We start from the raw sequence: 8,725 nt of genomic DNA on the forward strand, positions 1-8,725 counted from the left end.
TGCTCAGGCTTGCGAGTAAGGACAAAAGCTGCAAAGAGTTTCAGAAGGATATCATGAGATTGAATGACTGGGAAATAACATTGATAAATACAAAAGCAGGTGCAATTTTATCTAGATTGTGATAAGTTTTGATATATATTGCCATTTAGGAAAAGATCCCAGGCTCATAAAAGGTGGTTCTATGAAAATATCAGCTTCCAAACTCAGCAGCAGTCAGAAAACCAAGAGAATAATGGGAGGTACTAGGAAAGTGCCAGATGATCAAACAGAAAGTATTGCAATGTAATAATGTGAATTCCTGGTGCATGCTCATTGTGAATACTGCAGGCAATTCTGGCTCTGCTTCCCCTTTCTACATCTCAGGAAGGCTGCAGTGGAACTAGAAATAGTAGAGAGAAAGGGAAGGAGAGTCTGTTAAGAATCCTTGACTGTATCCAGCTACCATGTTTGATGTCGTCAGCATTTCATCGTTGAAGGCATCTGCGTGAACATGCCTTTTTCCCTGTAGCTGCTGCTCTGACCTAGTTTGGCTTCAGAACTCGGTGAGGATGTACAGTCTGCTGGCGTGCGAAGGTGGAGTGGAGAATAAAGGTGGGCAGAGACATGTGGTGTCTATTGTGCAGGAGAAGTTAGCCTGAAAGGAAGGTCAGAGCTTGCAAATATCCTAAGGTTTTAGTGTTGAAGGTACTTTTTGAATAAAGCATATAGTCGCAAGGTCAGTTAATTGGTCTTACTGAAAATCAAAAGCTTTGGCAAAGGAGGCCAGAGCTGCCCTTGCTTCAGCCTGGTCAGCTTTGATGTTCTGCCCTAAGGTGCGTGCCCTGGATGGCTGTGGCACATGTCCACTGTCCCAAAAATGAAAAGCACTACACTCACTGCATCAGGTAACAAAATTGGAAAAAAATGCTACATTTTTCTGCAACACATCATCACCCATGTTCTGACACAAACACAAGACAGCACAAGTGTAGACTAATTTCTGTTCAAAGATCGGAGCACTCGAAAAATCTTGGAATTGAAATGAAGGTGCTCTTTCAAGCATTTTAATAATTTCCAGTGAACACACAATGCTGGTGGTTGTGCGGATTCATTCTCATGTGCATGGGTGTAACTGGAACCAGTAGGTGTATGATGACTGTTAGCTCCCAAATGGGGCCTCCTTACATCTCCCAGCTGCAGTGTTCATAGCGCTGGGTGACTGGTCTGCAAGCAAATACCCATATTTATCTATACAGGGATGCTGTAAAGGAGAAAGGAAGAGATCATCATATTACAGGCATGTGCTTCAACATGTGTATAAATATTATAGTGGAAATTATAAATATTATAGTGGAAATGTGTCTTTAATCGATTAAGGAGACCTGGAGGTTGGGGGAGGAGGGGGGGGGTGATTCTACCTAGCGTATTCCACACTAGTCGTGTAATAAGGCTTGCAGCTTCATACTTCGTGCCCAGTTTACTTTCAGAGCTTTTAGGAATGAAAACTCCAGAAAATTGTTACAAGAGTGGGAGATTACCCTATAACTGAGGGATGCCACGGTGTGCCTCAGGTCTATTGGTTTAGCAGGGCTTTGTGATGGATGGTGCTGCCAGATAAAAACAGGAGGAAGAAAGTTTTAATCATCTGTCAGACAGATAACAAGATGGAACAATTAAAAATGTTTGGGATAATTTTTAAGGTGTCCCCTTTCAATTAATTTGAAAATCTTGGCCTGTGTTCTTAGGGAGCTGCATGGCCCAGCAGAGCTCCTGATTTTCATCTTGCCCAATCTGCTTGTCGTAAGTTTCCTCCTTTCTCATAGACAATCGAGTCAAGATTGCCTCGCTGGATGCACCCAAGCTCCGTGGCCAGTGCTTACGGCAGGCACGGCCAGCCGGCCTCGTCCCCAGCCAGCCCGTATGGATCTACCTCTGGAGCTCATCCAGCTGCGGAAGGCTGCCACACACAGCTCCCAGCATGTTGTTATCTTCAATGTGGTCGCTGTTTCTCCATCCCCACACAGTGTTTAGCAATGGAGGCCTTCATCCCTGCACACAGCTCCCCAGCAGTGCACAGGACAGGAGGATGGACTGCGAGTCAGGAAACCCTGGCAGCACCGGAGTGGCTTGTGTTAAAAAAAGTCTCTTTCCTTAATCAACCATGGCAATGAAAGACACAGCTTATCTGAAAAGGCAGACTCGCTGGCAGTCTTGGAGAGGCCACCTCTGAAGCAGAGCCAATCACCAGGCTGTCCCAGGAAGGCTGTCGGTGCTTTGAGACCCGTGTAGCTCTGGGGAGCAGTCGTGTAAGGTCTCGTGCGTCACATCTGCTTCTCCCCACGGCCTTCCTCTTTGCACCGAACCCAAGGGCCCTCCAGTCGCGATGGCTGCTCTCTGAGCACCACCTTCCTCCTCCAACAGCGGCAGCAATCACGCTGCAGTTGTAAAACCTGTAATGGTCTGCTGGCACAAGCACGGCAACGTTTGCAAGATAAAAATAGTATCTCTCATTAGCACAATTGTGGCAGTTTAAAATGTGAGATGAGCTTTTGGGTATGCAGGGCCCTGTGTAATTTTTTTTTTAAACAACTGTCTCACTAAGTATAAGAAAGGCTATCACTTCTCCCAGGAAATTTCAACTTGCTCAAGAAACAGAAGTCACGTAACAAATTTCAGATTGTATGTATTGCATCTCCTAAACATGAATGCATACACACGTGTCTATAGATAAATCTGTCAGAAGAGGTGTGTGTAGCATATGCAGTATATATAACATTCATGTTATGTATGTGATGTTTATTTAATTTTTATTGATTTAGTCCAAGTCACAGGCATGCTGGGAGAGAAGACTGGTGACGAACGCTTCTATGATGAAGCCACCCGCTGCTAGCAGGAGTTCCCTGCTGTGTTTGCACCGCACACACGTGCAACAGACAGCCTTTGCCCTGAAGGCCATTGCCAGGGAGATGGGCCAGTGCAAAAGAAAAGCAATACATGATTCAGTAAGGCAAATAAGCCAACCTGAAACCTCCATGCTTTCAAACAGAGGTTCCCTTTGGTGTGAGGTATCCATTAGATCAGCTCAGATGTCCTAAGAAGCGCTATTACAACCCATCTAAATCACTGCGTTAATTCCAGTGTGTGAGTTGTTACAATGGATTTTATGACATCCTTGGTTCTCACTGTTCCGCTTGGGGGAAATTTCATCTGGGATGAGAAAGGAGTAATAGCTGCTTGACCCAAAATCTTTATCAGAGAAGAAACATTTGCAGCTTGATCTAAAAATCTCAAACCCCATAATTATTTCAAAAGAAAAAAAAATGCTTGGCACTATACAATACATGAGATAAAAGCCTGTGCCTTGCCAAGAGAGCTTGACATAAGTACATTACAGATAATGGAAACAGTGGAAAAATGAAGAGATAGGAAATTCTGAGCGTCTTCTAAAAGGTTTTATTATAAGCACACTTGTTAGGCTGTGGAAGGATTTATTTTTCACTGTGTGAAAAAATGTGGCTAGAGATGAATCCAAGTAAACAAAGCATTCAAAATTTAAGTAGACCAGAGTGGCGTTTAATGAAAGTATGAGTCCATGAGACAGTCTGGAAACACATCCTCTCTCTCAGACAAAGCTTTATGCAAGCCTTGTCAAATTAAGTGTGATTACTAGTGCATACATTTAAAGAGCTAGCGCCGGGATAGAGCTATCCCTGGGATAGCGGTTTCGAATCTGAAGTGTAGATTAGGCTCCAAAGCAGGAATGGCAGTTGATGATATTTAAATAAACACCAGCAGGCCGAGTGTTCGGTAATCCCACTGCTCATCCCTCGCTAGCCCGTGCCTCCTCGGCGAAGGCGAGTGGCAGAACTGGATACATCCTCTGAAGCGTAATAATTAAATGGGCTGAATCCTGAAACGGCCAAGTGTTCAAAATGCAAATGCTGCCGCTTTTTTAAATTCAGCAGAGAATTTATTAGCCTTTTATACAGATAATCAAATGCAGTGGGGGAGGGATGAAGGGTAAAATTGAAGCAGTGCTGGCAGCCCAGAAACTGTCGGACAAATGGAATCGCATTGTTTCATTCTCGTTATGGGAGAAGACTCTTTTAGCTGCTGTGGTTGGTTTAATTGCCTGGCCTCAGTTTTTTAAGTGGGTGAAAGCAAACTGGAGCATTGTGTTGGTACTTTACTTTTTGTTTTCCCGCTCACTCCACAAAGGAAGGGAATCTTAGAATCATAGGTTGGAAAAGACCTTTAAGAACATCAAGTCCAACCATCACCCCGTCACCACTGTGCCTGCTGGTTTAGCAAAGTCCCAAAGTGCCACATCTACACATTTTTTGAACACCTCCAGGGATGGTGACTCCACCACTTCCCTGGGCAGCCTGTTCCACTGCCTGACCACTCTTTCAGTAAAGAAATTTTTCCTAAAAATGAAACAAAACGGGGAGCTGGCCACTGCTGCTGTACCTGCTGGGAGCATGGGTGCCTCTTTGCAGCCTGGAAAGGTCTCCGGGTCGCCAACACAGGTGGTTTTGCTTTGCAGCAACCCCACGCACCCACGGAACACCCTGAGGGGACACCACCAACCCTGGACAACTTCTCCCGGTTTTATGCAGGTGTCTTGCTTGGGGACAAGTGTTAGACCTAGCCTCTGGTGTCCTGTTCCTCTTCTTCAACCAGGCTGCTGAGGAAACTCCCAGGCACTACGGTGAAAATGTGAACTGTGTGATAGGTAAAACCGGTCATGTCGCTAAGCTGAAAGTTTCGAACACTGTTTTTGGTTTTTTTTTTGCTTTTGACCTCTGAAGTTGAACTATCCAGGCTGAAATCATCCATGCTTTGCTTTATCTTCTGCTGAAATCAGTGACTTCTAAGAAAGTGTAATGTTTTCCACTTACTTAGAAGAATTATAAAACATGGAGAAGCTCTAATGCCTTCCTACTAAATATGGCTGTAAATTTAGCAAAGGGCATGTTCTTTGCATGAGATAATTTCCACTTGTTATTCCTGTGGAAAATATGTGGATGTTTGGCAGTGCAGCGAGCCTGGAGATGTCTGACGAACAGGGAGCTAGAGGAGGAGCATCCAGCAGAGGACACTGAATAGGACAGGAGCCCCAGGGGAGAAAATAAATTGGTGATCGTGTTATTAAAGACCGTAGCCACGATGCATGTGGGGAAAGGACAGATTTAGGGTAACACAGACAGCATTAATTCTGAAAATTCCTAGGTTTTTGCCTACTTGAGTTAGTAGACTTAATAAGGTTTTTAATGTGCATATGTGCATGTAAAGTAATATTTTTTGACAATGTTCCTTTAACGTGGTAATCCTGTTCATAATTCATAAGACCTCGGCACACAACTCACACAATGAAAACAACTTGTGCAAAATGAACCCTAAGACATAGCAGAGGAGCACACAAAACTGCAATGCAAAGTGGGCTTCTGGTATTACCGAGAAAGAAAATAATCTGTGTCACCAGAGGAGGGCTGCTTCTCTGGATCTGATTCTCTCTTTGGAGTTTTCCTTGTAGCTCTGTCCAATGTTGTTTCCAGTGTGTGTGCTTAAGTGGAGGGGAGAAAACTGTTCGCTGAAAGTCTCAAGAACCTACAATAAAAACATTTTTCCTGGTTTGTCAGTTACTCATTTTTGTTACTTCTGTGATCAGCTCTATTTTTTGCTCCTTCTTAGCTTTAAATTTTCTTTTTCTCACCTTGCCTGTACACAGATACACATACAGAACAGTTTAGTGTCCCCTCTCACACTGTCAGATTCAAAAAACAGCTTTTAGTGAAAGATGCTTCCAGTCTTTTGCCATCAGAAATAGTGATTTGAGTCACAACAAGAGGTATTAAACAAATCATTTCCTGTACTGAGCTACAATAGGTGTTTTCCTCTCTACACCTGTTCTAATTGCTCGCTATTATTCTTATTGCTTATACAACTTTGATGGGTTTTAATGTGCTTAAGATGTTTCTCCAGAGTACTTTCCTAGATTCTGGTGCTCAGAGTTATTTTACGGTTGGTCCTTTCATGTCCTTAGCATCTTATTACTTTATCAGTTAAGATTTTATGAGTAGTCCTATCTTGCTAAAATTTGCAAATCTAATTCCTTTTAATATAAAGGAGAGTGATTTGATGGTAGTGTCTGCTGGGTTCTGTTCGAATAAATTAAAACACACTCGGTGTAGCCGAAATTGTCTTGAAAGCAGAAAGGCAGTTGCACTGTAAATCTGTGGGGGTGGAGGTGATGAATTATGCTGTGAAGGAAAATGAAAACCAGATGGCACTTGCCAAACACCAACATGGTGCTGTTATGCCTAGTGGAGGCATAACCACACGGCACATCTACAAACCTGTTACCCAGACCCTCACCGGGCTGCTGCGGAGCCGAGTGAAGTCGAAGCTTTGCTGAGGTGTCTGATGGCATCGGGGTTTTGCAAGATGAAGATGAAGCAGCAGCTTGGGCTGAATAAGCTCAGGTCTGAGATGAGACAGTGGAAGGGCAGTTTGCCAGGAGCCCCGCAACATGGACGGCTTTGCCCAGAACCACTGCACTGGTTTGGAGCCCTGACCAGCGCCTGTGGGGCAGGGAGCTGCTGGCTGCTCTGACAACGGGCGGTTTGAATTCTGAGTTTGGACAGAATGATCATTCCCACTGCCTTCACTACAGCTCAGGCATCACTTCAGAGGCCACGGGTAGTTTTAAAACCACAACTTCAGATGCATGATGAATCAAAACCTGGTATAGGAGCAATCCAGACTTCATACAGGAGGAGATAAAACGTGTAGGAAAGATTAAAACCCTGACTGCACTGCAGCCAGGCATAAAATTAGCACTGACAGCTACAGCAGAAACAGTATTTCCCCCTATGCAAATACATAACATTTTTTTATTGTTCCTAATATGATCCCACTTACTAGGACCGTGGCAAACACAAGCAGACACGGCTTGGTGACAAGGGACTGACATCAGAACTGGGTTGGTTCTGCTGCTCCAGAGCATCCACAGTTTACAAGCTGGAGAGCAGAGCTGTGAGTGAACAGAAGCTTTTCCACAGTGAGTTCTTGCTTATTAAATGCTGTTGTTCGAATTTCCTTGCAACTTTAAAGTAGATTTTTCAATCAATAGATGAGTCATTCCTCTAATCCTCTTTATTTTGCCAACAGAACAGTAAAAAGACCCAGCTGATATACAGCTTGGCATATTACCATTTTATGATTCAATTTGCTATCATAATAGTTTGTTGTTCTGCTTTGTTTCTCTGAAATTGATGGATTATAATAATTATTTTGCATATTGTATTTCTCTTTTAGTCCTTACATCTAGAAAGGTATTTGGACCAGTTTTCCTGCAAGTGAACCGCAGTAGGGGCATGCCATTTTTATTTAGAGTTACCTAGGTTAATCTTTATTATCAACATCTGCTATTAGCAACATTAAAGAGGAAAATCAATTCCAAAGAAAATCTTTCTGGGCACTTTCCCATCAGCTAAAAGGTCATGGTAGTACAGAGTTAAAAGCTCATCATCTCTGCATGACTATTCTTGCTGGGTTTGTTCCAGTTAAAATATCTTGTGAGATGGTCATGTGAGTGCTTTATGATTGAATGAAGCAATTTAGAGAAGATATGTCCCCTTTGGCCGGAATTTTCCATCCTGCAGCTGAGATGCAGCAACTGACAGCATGCCTGGTGCAAAGGAAGGTACAAATCAAAACGGGAGAGGCTAACAGATTGTGTAGGTACGTGCTTGTAGGGGTTCTGCTGTGCTGTGGCCCTGCAAGGTGCTCGAGGTCAGAAGGTTTGGTCCATTTACACTGCAAAACTGAGCCCACCAGCTCAGGTGAATGTTGCATGTCGCAACACAGAAAGCCTCTCCATGGGGAGAGATTCACGATGAGATCTCTCATCTACCGCTTTGTGCGGGCAAGGGTCTGAGGGATGTGTCAGCTATGTTTCTTGCAAAGCCCTCCTGTCAGAGGTGGCTGGGGCCAGGCACAGCAGCTTGCCTCTGCCTGTGAGCCGGTGCTGACCCGGTGTGTGCAGCTCCTGGCAGCCGCCCTGACTTACACCCGCCTGATGCTCTGCATGGGAAAACGATGTTTGCTCTTTCCTTTGGGCACCTGGAGGAGTGTCTGAATTCCAGTATCTCAGGTTGAAAGGCTAGATGGCAAAGGCTATGTCCACACTCGCAAAAATAATGAAACAGAGGGTTTGGTCCCTCTCCCTGAGTGACACGGACTGTTTCACATCCACGCTGCCCAGGACATGTCACTTCCGTAGCACTCCCACCCCATCCTCTCCCTGATCGTCCTTTGTCATCCTGCTGGTGCCCTTCCCATGACAGAATCATCGGGGGGGAGGGGAGCATGTGTCTTTTCCTGCTTTTCTTTTTTTTCACTTAAAATGTCTGAAACAATCCAAGGTTTGCTCCGCAGCTCTGAATGCCATGGACCTGCAAGTGGGTGTTTTATTCACACCAGTGTGTGGCATGAGGACACAAGTCAATGTTGGAGGGTCAAGTTCACCATGGTGCCTTCTGGGAGGGGTTGCTGGGAAAAACTCTCCCCAGATGCATGCCTGGGCTTTGCCTTGGAAAAAGTTCATTGGAGTGGTCAGGCCAGCCCATGAGCAAACAAAAAATTCAGTCCAGTGCTCAGGCTCACCCCGTGCCCCACGTTTATTTAGCAGTACTGGCATACCAGGCGTGAGCACCTTATTTTATCCAGAACAGTGCCACCA

The sequence above is a fragment of the Opisthocomus hoazin genome, chromosome 1 (assembly GCF_030867145.1).
Source record: "Opisthocomus hoazin isolate bOpiHoa1 chromosome 1, bOpiHoa1.hap1, whole genome shotgun sequence".
Classification (NCBI taxonomy): Eukaryota; Metazoa; Chordata; class Aves; order Opisthocomiformes; family Opisthocomidae; genus Opisthocomus; species Opisthocomus hoazin.